This window comes from Sarcophilus harrisii, chromosome 1 (genome assembly GCF_902635505.1).
Source record: "Sarcophilus harrisii chromosome 1, mSarHar1.11, whole genome shotgun sequence".
NCBI classification, from domain to species: domain Eukaryota; kingdom Metazoa; phylum Chordata; class Mammalia; order Dasyuromorphia; family Dasyuridae; genus Sarcophilus; species Sarcophilus harrisii.
Window position 1 is genome coordinate 91,725,381 of NC_045426.1, and position 20,668 is coordinate 91,746,048.

A 20,668-nucleotide genomic window follows, 5' to 3' on the forward strand; every position below is an offset into this window, starting at 1 on the left:
TTCACGGCCTATGCTCGGGCTAGGCTAAAAGAACAAAAAGTTCTACCAAAGTTAGTTTACAGCTGTAATGCTATACCAATCAAAATACCAAAGAGATGCTTTACAGAAGTAGACAAGATAGTAACAGAATCCATCAGTCATCATAAAGATAGGGACAGCTAGATGGCATATGGATAGAGCACCTTCCCTAAAGTCAGGAGGACCTGAGATTAAATTTGACCTCAGACATTTAACACTTCCTGGCTCTGTGATCCTGGGCAAGTTGCTTAGCCCCAATTTCCTGAGCCTCCCTCCCCCCCCACCAAAAAAAGTATTTATTAATTGCTGGAGATACAAAACTTCATGTGAAGATAGCTCCAAATCTAATGGAATAAAAAAAAAAAATCTAGTATCTCAAAGGAAATCATGAAAAAAGATAAGGATGAAAGGGGAATAGCATTTCCAGATCGCAAAAATATAATATAAATTAGCAACCATCAAAACCATTTGGTATTAATTGAAAATTAGAAAAATTAGAATTCAAATGAATTGGATAGACAGAGAAAATCAAAAATAATGGAATGTGGTAACCCAGGTTTCTATTAACCTTGTAACATAAATTACCTTGTTTGATTAAACAACAACAACAATTTCTGGGAGAACTAGAAAACTGTCAGAATTTAGATTTAGACCAATACCTCATTCTGTATTCCACTGTGATGAGACATGGGACTTAGTCTGCCAATACAAACACATACTAACAAGTCAAATACCCACAACTTCTGCTAGCCCTATCTCTCCTTTAGGATTTTTAGGGGTAGTAGGAGGATTTTCCCCCCCAAATATGTGACTAGTGTCTTCTCCCCAATATCAATTGCAATGTAGTATCTTTCCTATATCATTGATTGACTCAGTAATGAATGCTAACATAATTAATTCCAAATGGTTTTCACAAACATATAACAAGAATAGAAGTATAAATACATCGTGCTCAACTAAGGGCATGCTCTCCTTTGAATCGCTTTGGTCTCTAGGGAAAGTAGGGGTTTTTTTGTTTTTGTTTTTTTTTAAGTGAGACAGTTTCTAACTAAGTCTCTTGCTTTGACTCTCTCTGTGCTCTGTCTTTAGGTAACATGTGGTAGTAGAGGGGAGGGGGACACAGTACTCAGAAGGAAATGATTGTGATCTTTCCTCCTTCCCTGCTGCTACAAACACATGGAACATGAACTCAAGTAATTATGCATTCCCTTGGGATTCTGGCTGTCTCTTCTTTACTTCTCCTTTGCTGAGGAGGTGACTGAAAATTGCTCTTGAGATGGTGGAATCCAGGCTTAGAGACAACCTCATAGATCTGAGTGGTCTGTAGGTCCTGGGGTCAACGAGTGGAGCTGACTGGTCACTGCCAAGAAGAGGAGGAGCCTCACTTTCCAGAAAACAGAGACTCTGAGGGACATAGTGCAGAACAAAGGTGGGTTGTAAAAATGTCCAACCAGCAGTCCAGCAAAATGCTTCAGATTCAGATGGTTCTAACATCAACTCTGAGTATAACCATTGTTAGTAGTTACCTATTTAATTCAGATTTTACTATCATTAAATACTTGAGAGAGTCTTTTGTGTTATAGCATTTCTTTTGAGCATTTGAAATAAATAGCTGTTCCATATTTCATTTATATTGTACAACTCACCCTTTTGATTTAGATGAGAGCCTAAATCTAAGCTTTAAATAATGAGTTGAAGATTATGAGCAAAGGAAACCTTGCTTCCCTTTCATTAGAGAACAGGCTCCCTTAGGGATTCATCTTGTCAAAACTACAAATGTACATGAGCCCAGGACAGAGGTGTCCTTTGGACCATAGTCCTGTGGGTCCTTCAATAACGAGTAATATTTTTACCACAATTATTCGGCATTACAGTTTTAATTTTAACACAGAATCTAAATATACAAATTTTTGGTCATGTTTGTAAGATGGCATAGTTTATTCGATTAGTAAAAAAAAAAAATGCAAAAACTAGTCTTATATTCACATAAATACATCATATACACACTATATAAACATGTTTGTATGCCATTTTCTTTGTTTTGAAAATAAAATATTTTGTAAAAAATTAAGTGAATTCTTGTTTCTTTTTCAAGTTCATTACCATATAATGTAAAACATTTTTTGTTTGTTTTCCATAGGTTTCTTATGTAAAAGCAACAAAGTTCTCATATGAAACATTGTATTTATTTTTAGACAAGCATTTTAAAAACTACTTTTAGGGGTAGTGGATAGATAGCTCAGTAGATAGAGTACCAGCCCTGAAGTCAAGAGACTCTGAGTTCAAATTTGGCCTCAGGCACTTACCACTTCCTAGATGTGTGACCCTGGACAGGTCACTTAACCCCAATTGCCTCAGCAAAAATTTTTTTTAAAAATTGCTTTTAATGACCAGAAATTATGGTATTACATGCTAAGTGAAAATAGAATTTAAAGTATTTTTATGTGATGTGAAGACCATGTATTTTAAAATCAGCCGGAGTTAGGAATTCAGGTTAGGGGAAAATCGTCAGTCTTTATTCTCAGTGAAGAAAGAGGTGGAAGAGAATCGGCGATAGCAATGTGTGCAGCTGAGTCAAGAAGCTAGCTAGACCAACAGCCACACGACCAGAAGCTACAAGTATGGAACCCAGGCCAATCTCTCCCAGCTTCTCTTCCTGTCTCTCTCTCTGCCTCCACCCACCAAAATCGTCATTTCCTATACAACACATCAGGACTTGCACAGAGAGTGGGCAGGGACCATTCTTTATCCAATCATGTATATTAATAGGGTATAGTCCAATTACTATTTAGCCTCACGTACTTGGGACCTCAGTGCATCAACTCAAACCTCAGCCCATTACAATGTGACTGTGAGTTAAACTGGCCCTAAATAATAAATTGTAGATTATTTCTTCATTTACAAACTAGAAGTCATCTCCTTCCCATCCTCTGAAAAGACCCTAAATATTCGGTCCTGTTGCCAAAGATTTTCTATTTATTCGAAATTTAACTTAATGAATACTCCCCCTCTCCAAGACCCCATTTTTTGATCTTATTCTGTAAAATATTGTAGTTTTGAACATCTAACAGGTTGAAAGAAAAAATTTATATCAAAACTTTCAGAGATAACAATTAATATTTACTATCAGCTTTGCTGTCATGGGTAATTTTCATGAAATAAAATAATAAAGTAGAGAAAAATTATAGATAAATTATAGATACAGGTGATAGGTTATAATTTTGTACATGGGCTATACTTATGAAGCTTTTGAAAAGGAAAGCATTATCATACTAGTTTGGTATTACTTATTCTTCCTTAATTGTGTTTTGTTTTAAACGTTTCACATTTGTTTTAATTGGTTTTGAACTACAACTTCAACTAATGACATTAATTATATATATATGCAAATACATTGAATGTTTTTTAAGTGTTTTTTTTTTTTTGGGGGGGGGTGATTTTATTTGAATCCTCTCTTTCCCATCTCTTTCTTTCTACCCACTGAGAAAGAAAAACAAAACCAGTTATAGACATATAAAATCAAGAAAAACAAATGCCTCTCCTCCCAAACAAAACCATAAAAATCAATCTGCACTTTGAGCCTATCCCATCTTCATCTGGAGATGGGTGACATATTTCATCATAGTGGTCAATACTGGGTTTTTTTTGTTTTTTTGTTTTTTTGTTTTTTTTATTTAATAACCTTTTATTTACAGGATATATACATGGGTAACTTTACAGCATTAACAATTGCCAAACCTCTTGTTCCAATTTTTCGCCTCTTACCCCCCCCCCACCCCCTCCCCTAAATGGCAGGATGACCAGTAGATGTTAAATATATTAAAATATAACTTAGATACACAATAAGTATACATGACCAAAACATTATTTTGCTGTACAAAAAGAATCAGACTCTGAATTATTGTACAATTAGCTTGTGAAGGAAATCAAAAATGCAGGTGTGCATAAATATAGGGATTGGGAATTCAATGTAATGGTTTTTAGTCATCTCCCAGAGTTCTTTTTCTGGGTATAGCTAGTTCAGTTCATTACTGCTCCATTAGAAATGATTTGGTTGATCTCGTTGCTGAGGATGGCCTGATCCATCAGAACTGGTCATCATCTAGTATTGTTGTTGAAGTATATAATGATCTCCTGGTCCTGCTCATTTCACTCAGCATCAGTTCGTATAAGTCTGTCCAGGCCTTTCTGAAATCATCCTGTTGGTCATTTCTTACAGAACAGTAATATTCCATAATTTTCATATACCACAATTTATTCAGCCATTCTCCAACTGATGGACATCCATTCAGTTTCCAGTTTCTAGCCACTACAAAAAGGGCTGAGTGGTCAATACTGTTAAACTACTCTGTGCCATCTGTGTATACTTGCCCCTTCAACAGGGATCTGCCTCTTCCCTCTGTCCCTAGGTCCTACAACTTTTTATTCTCAGGAATTATGACAAGAAAGGAATTGATAAACTCACCAGGAGTGAGATATTGCTCAGCATATTCCACATCCTGAAGGATTTGCATTGTAAAAGAATATAGCATTCCAGGAGGAAGTAATAGTATATACTAAGGTGATATGCTTTTACTTTTGGAATTTTGGTAATGAGACTTACCTACAATAGAGGATATGTATAGGGCTGTGGTAGGAGATGCCATTGAACAGGAAGTTTAGAACCATATTGTGGAGAGCTTTGTAAGCTATGCAGAGGAATTTCATAAAATTATGCATTTGAAAGGGACCTTAGAGAGTCTCCAGGCCAACTCATCCATGATAGCAATCCCCAGTATAATATATTTGAGAGATAATAATCCAGTTTCTTTTTGAAGACATGGAAATAGGGGAAACACACCATTTCTAGAATTAGACCTCTCTATTTTTGGACAGCTCTTGTGAGAGCTTCAAATTTTGGATGTCTCTCTTTTTCCAGGATCTTTCAGAGATCATGGATAATGTGTCATTAGTCATATGTTTAGTTCTTTCAGAGGTCTAGCATGTAATTAATCTAGATCTGAGAACATGAAAAAGGTCCTTTCCCCACCAACCTCAGCTCATTTTGAGCTTTAGTTGTCATATAAATTTTATGGGATTTTGACACACTTTGGTATTCCTCCTCTATTATGTATCTTCTCTTCCATTTATGCCCATGTTTGCAAAAATACATAGTTTTAGCTATACATATTTTATTTATTTATGAGAGGAGCTGCTAAGTTAAATTTTAAATAATTAGAAAATAGAAAATCTTAGGCAACAGGAAAAATATTAGGGTCTTTTCAGATTATAGGGACAAATTTTAGCTTGTTTAAAAATTTTATATTGCTAAGAAACAATCAGCAGGATGATTTCAGAAAGCCTTGGAAAGACTCACATGAACTAATGCTAAGTGAAGTTGTTTTTGTTTCTTGATTTTTTTTCCTTTCTCATTTCCCCCCTTTTTGATCTGATTTATCTTATGCAGCATGATAATTGTGGAAATATATATAGAAGAACTGCACATGTTTAACATATTTTGGATTATTTGCTAAGGGAAGGGATGGGGGGAAGAGAGGGAGAAAAACTTAAGGTTGTACAAGGGCGAATGTTGAAAACTGTGCATATATTTTGGAAATAAAAAGCAACAACAACAACAGCAAAAATTTATACTGCCAATATTTCCCCCTGCATTTCTTTCCTACTCGGCATATTATTACAAAGAATTTAAAAAAATGGAAAAAGAAGAGAAACCTTTTTTTTATTTAAGCCTTTTTTTGTTGTTGTTATCGTTGGCTTTCCTCATCCGTTTTCTTTAGAAACTGAAATCTGTTCTGTGGGTTTCCTATCCATTCATGGTAAGCAGGAGGCTCTTCCTCCATTCCTCTTCTCATTCATAATTCCCTTCTTATGCAAACCAGGACCATAGTCTATGGTTATTTTTGGTCTTCTTCCTTTATACCTTGGGTTAGAGTCTATTCTAGCTCTATCTGGTGGGCTCATCTCATAGATGGAAATCACCCAAAAGATGAAGTGTTTGAACATAAGGCTAAGAGTCATTGTAATCTGTTCATCAACCTCATTGGCTTAGATGTCAGAGCCTGGCAAGGACAGTAAATAATTAAATCAGAAATCCTAGTCATTATTATTATTATTATTATTATTTGGCATGAACTCAATGACTAAGGATTTTTTGTGTTCAAAAAGGGAAAATTGGGAAATTGTTTTTGGAAGAGCTACTGCACTATCACTCTAATCTGTACACAAAGTTGGAGGACTATAGCACTCTACCCTGTAAAATCTTGTGCATGAATCTTTTCTCTTTTTCCCAGTCCTGGTACAAATCAATCAATCAATCAATATTTAATAAGCACCTACAGTGAACCAGGCACTATGCTGAGCTTGGCAAAATGTAAAGTTTGAAATGAGTAGGAATAATTGATTAATTTCCTTCTCATTTTAAAATTTAAAGAAGTTACTTCAATAGCTTTTGTTCAAATTGCTCTAGATGGCTCTGATTTACATTTTCTCCCATTGAAGTTCTTCCCCTCTTCCTATTTCCCACCCCTAATCTCTCGAGGGGTTCTGATGTTTTCTGTAAACCAGAGATTCTTGATTTTTGGGAACTTGATTTTTAAAAAATATTTTTGATAACTGTGTTTTTTTTTTTTTTTTAATAGCCTTTTATTTACAGGATATATGCATGGGTAACTTTACAGCATTAACAATTGCCAAACCTCTTGTTCCAATTTTTCACCTCTTACCCCCCCACCCCCTCCCCTAGATGGCAGGATGACCAGTAGATGTTAAATATATTAAAATATAAATTAGATACACAATAAGTATGCATGACCAAAACGTTATTTTGCTGTACAAAAAGAATCAGACTCTGAAATATTGTACAATTAGCTTGTGAAGGAAATCAAAAATGCAGGTGTGCATAAATATAGGGATTGGGAATTCAATGTAATGGTTTTTAGTCATCTCCCAGAGTTCTTTTTCTGGACATAGGTGGTTCAGTTCATTACTGCTCCTTTGGAAATGATTTGGTTGATCTTGTTGCTGAGGATGGCCTGGTCCATCAGAACTGGTCATCATCTAGTATTGTTGTTGAAGTATATAATGATCTCCTGGTCCTGCTCATTTCACTCAGCATCAGTTCGTGTAAGTCTTTCCAGGCCTTTCTGAAATTATCCTGTTGGTCATTTCTTACAGAACAGCAATATTCCATAATATTCATATACCATAATTTATTCAGCCATTCTCCAACTGATGGACATCCATTCAGTTTCCAGTTTTTAGCCACTACAAAAAAGGCTGCCACAAACATTCGTGCACATACAGGTCCCTTTCCCTTCTTTATAATCTCTTTGGGATATAATCCCAGTAGTAACACTGCTGGATCAAAGGGTATGCACAGTTTGATAATTTTTTGAGCATAGTTCCAAACTACTCTTCAAAATGGTTGGATTCGGATAACTGTTTTTCAATATGATTGACTTTCATATAAGTGGTTTAATAATCATATTAGTTACTTACATAGGGATTTTCAGCTGTGACTGCCAAATAATTCTTTGAATCTCTGATCCCTACTATGTTGCCTGGGGTGGCAGCCAGATCCCACAAAAGATCTCAAAAAAGTCCCATGGTAATTATAGAAATGAGATAACAGAAGAAGCTAAAGAGTATCATGGATATATTAATGCAGTTTGGTCATTGTTTTGTTTTACTCCTTGGGAAGTGGGCCTGGTTTAAGAACTACGATGCAAGGCCAGTGCAAATGAATAGTTCCTCCTAAGGATTGTGCTAGTAAAAGGCTATAGTTGAAGGGTAGATGGTTATATGTTTCAGCTCACTAGCTAAGTTTTCCAAGCCATGATAACAGAGAGAATCAGATTTTTAGACCTGCAGAGTACCTTAATAATCATTTAATACAATAGCATACAAAATAGTTATTTTTTCTAGAAAATAATAACTATTAAAATCATGAAATATGTAATGAATCCTAACTTTGTAATGTAATATAATGTAATGTAATGAATTCCCAACTTTTCTATACCTCCCAGTGATCCATGTAGAGAGCTAAGATGATGTTGAGAAATAGTTAAAGGGAAGAACAAGAGTTGGTGAAAGTAGTGATAGTGGTGATTAAAAAGGAGACTGCCTTTCTTTCTCTCTCCATCTTGCTTCACCTTGGGTAGGAATATGAATTAGTGAATAGAAAAGGCACTGAACATTTCTGCCCAGTCAGTTGTAGCTTCTAAAAGGCCTTTATAGGAGACTTAAGATATGGCCCCTTTAGTAAAAAGAATTCTGTCCATGAAGTTAGAGTCTCTGAATTAAAAACCCAGTTCTATTACTCACTATCTATATGACTGGATAATTTACTCAACTCCTCTGGGGGTCAGTTTCCTTAAATGCAGAATGGGAGGTTGGGCTAGATGATGGCTGGTGGTTCTCCAAATACTAATATTTTATGTTGTTGCTCTGTCCTTGAGTCTTTAGCCCTATTTTGAAATCCACCTTTGGAGTTGGGGAAGAACTGTTCTGCATTTGTCTGGTGGGCAGGTAGCCCCTGTTATTGCTGTTATTTGTGCCCAGAAAGTTTTACTTTTGATGGGGTTGAATTTTACTTATTGAAATTTGGATTCTCTGGTCAAGACTAGCAGGGTAGTAGGGGGTAGAGAGAATTGCTAGTCAATAAGCATTTATTAAGCATTTACTATATGCCAGGTCTTGTGTTGAATCAATGTCAGTGGGAAGCTGTTTGTGTTGCCATGGCAATACCACAAAGGGCCACCTAAAACCTATACTGAAGGATGCAAGGGATTTGTCCTCCAAACCCTTCAGTCTTGAGGAGATGCCTTTGACTCCCCAGGCTGATGAGGATAGGGGCAGAGAGCACTTGCATATCTGCAGAGAAATCAGGAAACAGTTTTGGTAAATGTCAAACATCTATGCCTTCTAGCTAACATGTTCTTCAGACCCTTTTCCCACACACGAGTTTCCCTGATCCCTTTATTCTTCTGTACCCAGGGATCTCCTGTCACTTAACCCTTTTCACTTCAAATGCAAGCTGACTCCAGAAGGGAGGTTTATAGGGGACCCATTTGGTTTTTTCTTTTAAAATTTTTGTCCTCCCCTTACCTACTGGGGGAAAAAATAAAGAAAAAAAACTCGCTACAAATAATCATAGTCAAACAAAACAAAATTTTACACTGACCACTTTAAAATATATATTTCATTCTGCATATTAGTTCATCTCTGAGAGCAATGATTATTTTTCTCTTATATTAATAACCAATTAGTATTAAGGAGATTCAGGATTTTTTCCCTTTCTATTTCCTTATTCTCTAGTAGGTCAAATCAACCCTTATAGAATAGGGTTGATAAAAAAGATTGGATTTAACAATCTCTTCAAACTTGTATTCTATTCTGGCTTGGGTGGGAACATTTATTTGCCGGCTCCAGTCACATTACTCCATCTAACCTTATGCCTTGTAGTTCTAATCTCCAATTCCTATCTTCTTTTCCTCCTACCCACTCTAATTCCCTCTTTAAAATGCTCATTATCTGTTAAAGTCTTGGTACAAAGACACCAAATTAATTTATGTTTAAGCTTGAAAGCAAATAAAAATAACTGGAATATGAAATGATTTTCTCCTCTTTCCGCTCCCCCCCTCCCATATTCTCTGGGGATTCTTTATGGATTAAGATAGGAATAGTGATTTTATAACTGGAAAAAATATTAAAGGGGTTAATTAGAAGCATTTGTTGCTCTGAGTGTGTTTCTGTCACAATTATAATAATAACTCACTTGTATTGAATTCAATCTGATAAACATTCATTAAATGCCTATTATACAAAGATAATACAAAGACAAAACAAAATTGACAGCCTCTGTCCTTGAGGAATTCATATTCTAATGCCAAAATTCAATATAAAAATCAGTAATACTCAGAATAATGGGAAGACAATTTCAAAAAGGATTTTACAAAGCACTTTTCTTACTATTAACTTGTTTAATAGTTAGTACAAGTGATATTATTCTCTTTTTGAAGATAAGGAAAAGGAGACCCACAGAAATTCAATGAATTGCCTATGGTCCTGTAGTATAGGAGGAGGGATTAAAAATAAACTTAAGTAATTATAATACAATTTAGAATATGATAAGCATGTGTGCAAGATAGGTAGTTAGTGCAGTTTATAGAGTGCTATGCCTGAAGGTCCGAACAAAAGTTTAATGAGAAAGTGGAGGCAATGAAGTTAGAAAACTCTTTCTAAATGTTGCTAATGAAAGGGAAGAGAAAAATAGAATGACAGCTTGAGGGGTATCTTAAAACAAGTATTGTTTTTGTTTTGTTTAAGATAGGGAGATCTGAGCATGTTGGCAGCAGAGAAGTGGTAGGCAGGTAGAGATGAAAGTTCAAAGGAAAAGGAAGTATCTAGTGGAGAAACATTCTGGAAAAAACACACAGGAGGACACAGGATTGAGGGCATAGCTTGGGATGAGGAGGCTCATCATACTCTGAGGTGGTAAAGGAGAGGATGGATGGACAATCTCTCAAACACTGAAGTCCAAGGCTTGGCAACAAGAACAGTGCATGGGGATGTTACAGGTTCAGAGTAATGGAGAGTTATGACCAACCACTTAAACCTCAACTACCTGTAGCAGTAGAAAGAAGTAGACCGTGTCAGAACAGAGTTCTAGATTCGGTTCTAACATTAATTTGCCATGTGATCATGAATAAATCATTCATTCTCTCTCTCTTTCTTTTTCTCTTTGTGTGGGTGTGTGTGGGTGTGTGTGAGAGAGAGAGAGAGAGAAAGAAAGAGAGAGAGAGTTGGAGGAGGTGGTGTTGGAAACTAGACAAACTTGTTCATGTTTCTTTGTAAGCCACATCTACATTTCAATGCAGAATCAGCTCAGAACTTCCTTGCCTACAAGTTAAGGCTCTGGATTGTTGATTGATGAGAGTGTTCTATATCTTGCCAGACTCAGACCACAATGTTGTTCTCTCTGGTCATCTTTATGTTATGTTGCTCCCTTTCCTGTTTTCTAGATTTAGTTCTGTAAACATTAGTCAAATTGACATTCCCTTTCCTGGAAAACACATGTCGATGAGTTGCTCTTTAACTCCATCCATTATCCTTCTAAGCTTCCAAACCAAGGCACTTGCTACTAGGTCATCAGACCCCCTACAAAGTGCAGACTTTCTCTATTAGAATGTAAACTCTTCAGGCAGGATATGCTTCCCTAATGCTTAGCATAGTAGAAAGTACTTAGTAATGGCTTCTTTTCTCATTTAGAGACTTAAGCCCTTAAGACTTCCTTATCCTAGACAACTTCCCCTGCTCCCTAGCTTTGATTTGGTTCTTCTTTTATTTTATTGACAAAGAAACTGAAACCTCAAGAGTGGCAATGATTTTTTCCCTCAAGGTCATCCACGTGGGAAGATGCAGAGATGGGGTTTCAACCAGTTCTGAATGAGCTGGTCCTATGGCCTTTCTAGTATATGATGACATACCCACAATCTAGGCTTTCTAGGGGGGCAAGGAGGAGGAAGGGGAGGAGATAATGTTACAGATGCTGGTGCAAACTCCTGGCTCCAAGATACCTTTGGAGCCTTTGCTTTTTTCTTTCTCCTCTTCCTATCCCCTCCCCCCCCCCCTTTTTCCTGATGTCTTTCCTAATCCCATTTCCTTAGAGACTAGAAATATGTCCAGTGGATTTCCTTGGTTGAGCTGGAGGCTGTTTCTCCACTCATTTACAAATCCTTGTGTTGAGCAAACAATCTCACTTACTGTGCTCCAGGGGCCTTAACCTTTCCTAATCCTCTTCTGCTGCTGCCTTGAGAGTACAGAGGGTCTTGTGAAAGAGTTATAACCTCAGGTCCATATATCCTCTCCAGGGACCTTCCCTTTCATTTCGGGGATCTCTACTACCAGCCCGTCTGAATCAGAACACAGGTGGGGTTTAGGAGTGAGAGGCTACCAATGTGATATGATTTAAGAAACATCTGGAATCCCCCTTCAAAATACGACACACACACAAAGTCATTCCTTTTCATAATGCTAGGAATTTCACATCAAAGTCATTTCTCTGTATTTTAATAGCTTTTCACCATTCAAAAGTTCCTTATGAAACTGCAAATACCACTTAGAAAACCCCAGAGAGTCTACTAAAAAGTTATTAGAAATAATCCACAACTTTAGCAAAGTTGCTGGTTATAAAATAAATCACATAAGTCATCAGCATTCTTATATATCACTAACAAAATCCAACAGTCAGAGTTACAAAGAGAAATTCCATTTAAAGTAACTACTGATAATATAAAATATTTAGGAATCTATCTGCCAAGGGAAAATCAGAAACTTTATGAGCAAAATTACAGACCACTTTTCACACAAATTAAGTCTGATCTAACCAATTGGAAAAATATTAAATGCTCTTGGATAGGGCGAGCAAATATAATAAAGATGACAATATTACCTAAACTAATCTATTTATTTAGCACTATACCAATCAGACTCCCAAAAAACTATTTTAATGACCTAGAAAAAATAACAACAAAATTCATATGGAAAAACAAAAGGTCAAGAATTTCAAGAGAATTAAGGAAAAAAAAATCAAATGAAGGTGGCTTAGCTGTACCAGATCTAAAATTATATTATAGAGCAGCAGTTACCAAAACCATTTGGTATTGGCTAAGGAATAGATTAGTTGATCAGTGGAAAAGGTTAGGTTTAAGGGACAAAACAGTCAACAACTATAGCAACCTAGTCTTTGACAAACCCAAAGACCCCAGCTTTTGGGATAAGAACTTACTGTTTGATAAAAATTGCTGGGAAAATTGGAAACTAATATGGCAGAAACTTACACCAAGATAAGGTCAAAATGGGTTCATGACCTAGGCATAAAGAATGAAATTATTAATAAATTAGAGGAACACAGGATAGTTTACCTCTCAGACCTGTGGAAGGGGAAGGACTTTATGACCAAAGAAGAATCATTACTGATCACAAAATAGAAAATTTCGACTATATCAAACTGAAAAGTTTTTGTACAAACAAAACTAATGCAGACAAGATTAGAAGGGAAGCAATAAACTGGGAAAATATTTTTACAGTCAAAGGTTCTGATAAAGGCCTCATTTCCAAAATATATAGAGAATTAACTCTAATTTATAAAAAAATCAAGCCATTCTCCAATTGAAAAATGGTCAAAAATGAACAGACAATTCTCAGATGAAGAAATTGAAACTATTTCTAGTCATATGAAAAGGCGCTCCAAGTCATTATTAATCAGAGAAATGCAAATTAAGACAACTCTAAGATACCACTACATATCTGTCAGGTTGGCTAAGATGACAGGAAAAAATAATGATGATTGTTGGAGGGGATGCGGGAAAACTGGGACATTGATGCATTGTTGGTGGAGTTGTGAACGAATCCAACCATTCTGGAGAATAGTTTGGAACTATGCTCAAAAAGTTATCAAACTGTGCATACCCTTTGATCCAGCAGTGTTACTACTGGACTTATATCCCAAGGAGATCATAAAGAAGGGAAAGGGACCTGTATGTGCACGAATGTTTGTGGCAGCCCTCTTTGTAGTGGCTAGAAACTGGAAACTGAGTGGATGCCCATCAGTTGGAGAATGGCTGAATAAATTGTGGTATATGAATATTATGGAATATTATTGTTCTGTAAGAAATGACCAACAGGATGATTTCAGAAAGGCCTGGAGACTTACACGAACTGATGCTGAGTGAAATGAGCAGGACCAGGAGATCATTATATACTTCAACAACAATACTAGATGATGACCAGTTCTGATGGATCAGGCCATCCTCAGCAACGAGATCAACCAAATCATTTCCAATGGAGCAGTAATGAACTGAACCAGCTATGCCCAGAAAAAGAACTCTGGGAGATGACTAAAAACCATTAAATTGAATTCCCAGTCCCTATATTTATGCCCACCTGCATTTTTGATTTCCTTCACAAGCTAATTGTACAATATTTCAGAGTCTGATTCTTTTTGTACAGCAAAATAACGGTTTGGTCATGTAAAAAAAAAAAAAAAAAAAGAAACTGCAAATACCCTTAGAATCATAAGGTTTTAATTCCCCTAACTCGTAATATTAATACCTTACATGTCAGCTTAATAAACAGTCAGCTCTTCTTGAAGAGTATTCAGGAAGGAAGGATAGTGGAGGAGAAAACAGGAGTGGGGAGAATTCTGAAAGTAGAGTCTGGCAGAGTCCCTAAGACAGAGCTCATTATCTTCAAAGTTTTACCAAAGCTGCCTGTACATACGCTCCACCATTTGTCATTATCTTTTCCTGTCAATTTAGCAATCTAAGAGGGATAAAGTGGTACCTTAGAGTTGTCTTCATTTGTACTTCTCTAATCAGTAGAGATTTAGAGCATTTTTTTTCATATGACTAGAAATGGCTTTAATTTCTTCATCTGAAAATTATATGTTTATATTCTTTGGTCATTTATTGATTGGGGAAATGGCTTGTATTCTCATTAATTTGAATCAATTCCCATATATTTTAGAAATGAGGCCTTTTCAGAAATACTGGATGTAAAAAAATAGCTTTCTGCTTACCTTCTAATCTTAGCTGCATTGTTTGTGTGTGTGTGAATGAGTGTACAAAACCTTTTTAATTTAATGTAATAAAAATTATCCATTTTGCATTTCATAATGTTCTCTAGTTCTTTGGCCATAAATTCCTTTTTTTTTCTCCACAAATTTGAGAGGTAGACTATTCCTAGTCCTCCTAATTTGCCTATAGAATCACCTTTTATGCCTAAATCATAAATCCATTTCAATCTTATCTTGGTATAGGGCATTAGATGTTGATCAATGCCTAGTTTTTGCCATACTGTTATACCACAGTTTTTTTTAAAAATTGTTTTACTTCAATTTCCTTGAATTGTTCTGCCTCCATTTCCCTAAATCATTCTGCTTCAGTTTCCCTAAATTGTTCTGCCTCAATCCTCCTGGTTGCAATCCCCCTTCCTGACCATTAAAACTGATATAAATTAGGACAGAAATAACTAGCCCTGACCATTAGCATTTCATAGAGCCGTAAATTGTAGATAGGTTATTTAGAGATAGGTAAGTATATCTTTTATTTCAGACATCTTGACTCCTCAATCCTCCTAAGTTATCAAGAATTTATGGTCCTTACCCCCAACCTGTCAGAACCAAACTTATGATCCATTCCTGAAAATTCCCGCTCACCAGTGCTCTGCCACCACTTCCCCCCTCTGCTTTGATCCCAGCACAATCTATCCTTCTCAAATAAAATATTAAAAACTCTCCAATCTCTATTTTGCCTCAGTTTCTCCAGCATTACAATACTATTTTCCAGTTTTCCCAGATATTTTAGTCAAATAGTGAGTTCTCATCCCAGAATTTGGAATCTTTTGGTTCATCAAAGACTAGATTATTACAGTCATTGACTATTGTACCTTGTGAACCTAACCTATTCCACTAATCCACCACTCTAAGTTTTAGCCAGTACCAAATAATTTTCATGACAGCTGTTTTATAATATAGTTTGATGTCTGGTCAGCTAGACAACCTTCCTTTGCATTTTTCATTAATTTTCTTAAAATTCTTTAATTTTTGTTTTTCCATATTGGTTTTTATTACTTTTTTTTTTCTAGTTCTATCAAGTAATTTCTTGGCAGTTTGATTGGTATAGCATTGAATAAGCAGATTAATTTAGGTAAAATTTGCCATTTTAAAAAATATTTGCTTCGCTTATCCATGAAAATTGTTATTCTTCCAATTGTTTAGATAAACTTGCATGTGTGTGTGTGTGTGTGTGTGTGTGTGTGTGTATGTGTGTGGTGTTTTGTAACTGTGTTCATATAGTTCTTGGCTTTGTCTTGGCAGGTAGACTCCCAAATACTTTATATTACCTATAGTTATTTTAAATGAGATTTCTCTTTCTATCTTTTGTTGCTGGACTTTGTTGGCAACATAGAGAAATGCCAGTGATTTATAAGGGTTTATTTTATATCCTGCAATTTGATAAAGTAGTTAATTTTTCCATTAGTTTTTTTAGTTGTTTCTCTAGGATTCTCTAAATCTACCATCATATAATCTGCAAAGAATGATAGCTTTGTTTCCTCATTTCCTACTTTAATTCCTTCAATTTCTTATTCTTCTCTTGCCAAAGCCAAAATTTCTAGTAAAATATTGAATAATAGTGGTGATAATAGGTAATCTTGTTTCACTCCTGATTTTATTGAGAATGCTTCTAGCTTATCCCTACTGCATATAATACTTGTTGATGGTTTTAGGTAGATGCTACTTATCATTGAAAGGAAAACTCCCTTTATTCCTATGCTCTCTAGTATTTTTTAATAGGAATGGATGTTGTGTTTTATCAAATGCTTTTTCTGCATCCATTTAGATAATTATATGATTTCTGTTAGTTAGATTATTGATATCATCAATTAATTATATTGATAGTTTCCTGATATTGAACCAGCCCTGCATTTCTGGCATAAATCTTAGTTGATCATAGTGTATCATTGTGGAGATAAATTGCTGTAATCTCTTTACTAATATTTCATTTAAGATTTTTGCATCAATATTCTTTTTTTTTTCCTGAGGCTATTGGGGTTAAGTGACTTGCCCAGGGTCACATAGCTAGGAAGTGTTAAGTGTCTGAGGCCAAATTTGAACTCAGATCCTCCTGAGTTCAGGGATATCAACTAGGACATCTAGCTGCCCCTGCATCAATATTCTTTAGGGAGATTGAACTCTAATTTTCTTTCTCTGTTTTGGCTCTTCCTGATTTAGGTATTAGCGTCATATCTGAGTTACAAAAGGAATTTGCTAGGACTCCTTCCTTCTCTATTTTCCCAAATAGTTTATGTATTATTGGAATTAATTATTCTTTACATGTTTGGTAGAATTCACTTACATATTCATCTGACCCTGGAGATTTTTTTCCTTAGGGAGTTCATTAATGGTTTGTTCAATTTCTTTTTTTAAAGTGAGACAATTTAAGTATTTTATTTCCTCATCTATTAATGTAGGTAATCTATAATTTTGTAAGTATTCATCCATTTCACTTAGATTATCAGATTTATTGGCATGCAATTCGGCTAAATAGTTCCTAATTATTGCTTTAATTTCCTTTTCATTGGAAGTTCACCCTTTTCATTTTTGATAACGATAATTTAGTTTTCTTCTTTCCCTTTTCTAATCAAGTTAACCAAAGGATTCCCCACCCACCCCCCCGGCAAAACCAATTCTTAGCTTTGCTTATTAGTTCAATAATTTTCTTATTTTCTTTCTTTTTTTTTTTTTAATAGCTTTTTATTTACAAGATATATGCATGGGTAATTTTTCAGCATTGACAGTTGCAAAACTTTTTTTTTTTTTTTTAATTTAATAGCCTTTTATTTACAGGATATATACATGGGTAACTTTACAGCATTAACAATTGCCAAACCTCTTGTTCCAATTTTTCACCTCTTACCCCCACCCCTCCCTAGATGGCAGGATGACCAGTAGATGTTAAATATATTAAATATAACTTAGATACACAATAAGTATACATGACCAAAACATTATTTTGCTGTACAAAAAGAATCAGACTCTGAATTATTGTACAATTAGCTTGTGAAGGAAATAAAAAATGCATGTGTGCATAAATATAGGGATTGGGAATTTAATGTAATGGTTTTTAGTCATCTCCCAGAGTTGTTTTTCTGGGCATAGCTAGTTCAGTTCATTACTGCTCCATTAGAAATGATTTGGTTGATCTCGTTGCTGAGGATGGCCTGATCCATCAGAACTGGTCATCATCTAGTATTGTTGTTGAAGTATATAATGATCTCCTGGTCCTGCTCATTTCACTCAGCATCAGTTCGTGTAAGTCTCTCCAGGCCTTTCTGAAATCATCCTATTGGTTATTTCTTACAGAACAGTAATATTCCATAATTTTCATATACCACAATTTATTCAGCCATTCTCCAACTGATGGACATCCATTCAGTTTCCAGTTTCTAGCCACTACAAAAAGGGCTGCCACAAACATTCGTGCACATACAGGTCCCTTTCCCTTCTTTATAATCTCTTTGGGATATAATCCCAGTAGTAACACTGCTGGATCAAAGGGTATGCACAGTTTGATAACTTTTTGAGCATAGTTCCAAACTACTCTCCAAAATGGTTGGATTCGTTCACAACTCCACCAGCAATGCATCAATGTCCCAGTTTTCCCACATCCCCTCCAATTTTCTTATTTTCAATTTTATTACTCTCCTTTGTTTTTCAAAATTTCTAATTTGGTATTTATTTAATTGAGGGTTTTTGAATGATTTATTGTTTTTCTAGCTTTTTTAGTTTCATGCCCAGGTCATTGATCTTCTTTTTTTCTATTTTATTCATGTGAGCATCTAGAAATACAAAATTTCCCTTAAGAGTTGCTTTGGCTACATCCTATAAGTTATGGTTCATTTTCTCATTATTGCCATTTTCTTAGATGAAATTATTGATTTGTTGTTTGGTCCACTCATTCTTTCTTTCTTTCTTTTTTGGGGTGAGGCAATTGGGGTTAAGTGATTTGCCCAGAATCACACAGGTAGTAATTATTAAGTGTGTCTGAGGCCAGATTTGAACTCAGGTTTTCCTGACTCTAGATCTGGCTCTCTATCCACTGTGCTGTCTAGCTTCCTCTCCTTTTAAAAATAATAATAACTTTTTAATTTTTCAAAATACATTCAGAGATAGTTTCCAGCATTCATCCTTGCAAAACCTTGTATTCCCAGTTTTTCTCTCTTTATTTCCTTCTCCCCCCTTTCCTAGACAGCAAGTAATACAATATAGGTTACACATGTACAATTCTTCTAAATATATTTCCATATTTATTTCTGCACAAGAAAAATCAAATAAAAAAGGGAAAAATAAGAAGGGGAAAAAAAGCAAGCAAACAACAAAAAAGATGAAAATAGAGCGAAGTTCATCACAGTTGATCATCACATAATCTTGTTGTTGTGTACAATATTCTCTTGATTCTACTCACTTCACTTAGCATCAATCAGTTCATGTAAATTCAGGTCTTTCTGAAATCAGCCTGCTGACCATTTCTTATAGAACAATAATATTCCATTACATTCATATGCCAAAACTTATTTAGCCACTACCCAATGATGGGCATCCACTCAGCTTCCAGTTCCTTGCTACTACAAAAAAGGCTGTTAGAAATATATTTGCACATGTGGGTTCTTTTCCCTTTTTTATGATCTCTTTGGGATACAGATGTAGTAGACATACTGTTGATCAAAGGATATGCACAGTTTTGTAGACTTTTGGGCATAGTTCTCCAAAATGGTTGGGTCAGTTCACAACTCAACCAACAATGTATTTGTGTTCCACTTTTCCCCACATTCCCTCCAAAGTTTATCATTATCTTTTTCCTGTCATCTTAGCCAATCTGAGAGATGTGAAGTGGTACCTCAAAGTTGTCTTAATTTGCATTTCTCTAATCAATCGTCATTTAGAGCACTTTTTTTATATGACTAGAAATTGGCCCACTCATTCTTTAAAATTAAATTATTATATTCTTTAGAATTAGATTTAGGATTAGATTAGTTGCCAATTAATTTTTGGTCTATTTATCTATGGCCTTTTACTACTCATAATTTTTATTGCAACAGGATCTGAAAAAAATTCATTTACTATTTCTGTCTTTCTTACTATTTGATTGTGAGGTTTTTATGCCTTAGTACTAAGACATGCTTTTTGGAGGGAAGAGGTTTGCTTTTATGAATGTTTTTGGTCCATTTGATCCTACCCAGGTGAAACTTGCTAATAACTACCACAGCCTCCTCCTTCTTCCCAAAGTTGGTCACAAACACTTATTTCAAGTAATCATGCTCACAAGTTATAAAGAGTTTTGTATGCACAGCAAAACAGAAAACTTTTTATCAAATGTATTAAAAAGCCACAAGAACCTTCCCTTCCTTTTTCTTGCTCCCTTGCCAAGAGACTACAGATTCCCTGACTTACCGTACTATTCAGAGCAGGTCTCTAGCTCCAGGAAAATAAGGACTCACTTCTCTGTTGTCCCTTCCCCTCCCTCCTTATGGATTTTTAGTATTTTTGGCTACAGCTTCCTCTGGTGCACTGTTTTCCCAACTATTGGGCAGCATTGAGGTCCTTGATAATGGCCCACTTTTCTTTCTGGGGATCTTATTTCACCTTCTCAAATTTTCTTTTTATCACCAGGAGATAATGCTAGCTCTCAAATAGCTGGACTGAGAATGTATCAATCTACGAATTCTTCTAGAACTCAGATCAGGGTGACTCTAAGTTCTAAGTTCTCAAACAGTGGTCCAGTCCCAAGACTCAGAATAAAACAACTGACAATATTTACTGCAAGTGATGAAATTAGAATTTTCAAGTAAAAAATTCAAAATTTGGAAAACTTGTATTTAGCGTTATGAGCCTGACAGCTTCCTCATTCTTAAAAGACTTTTCCAATGAGAGAAATGATGATATTTACAAAAGTGATTTTTCCATATTGTCTAAGGAAATGCATCAACATCCAGAAGATCTGCATAACTTACTGAATTAGCATTTTCCAAATGACCAATTCATGATTTTAAGTGTAACTAGAGACTGGTGTTGAGGAAAATATGCCAGAAT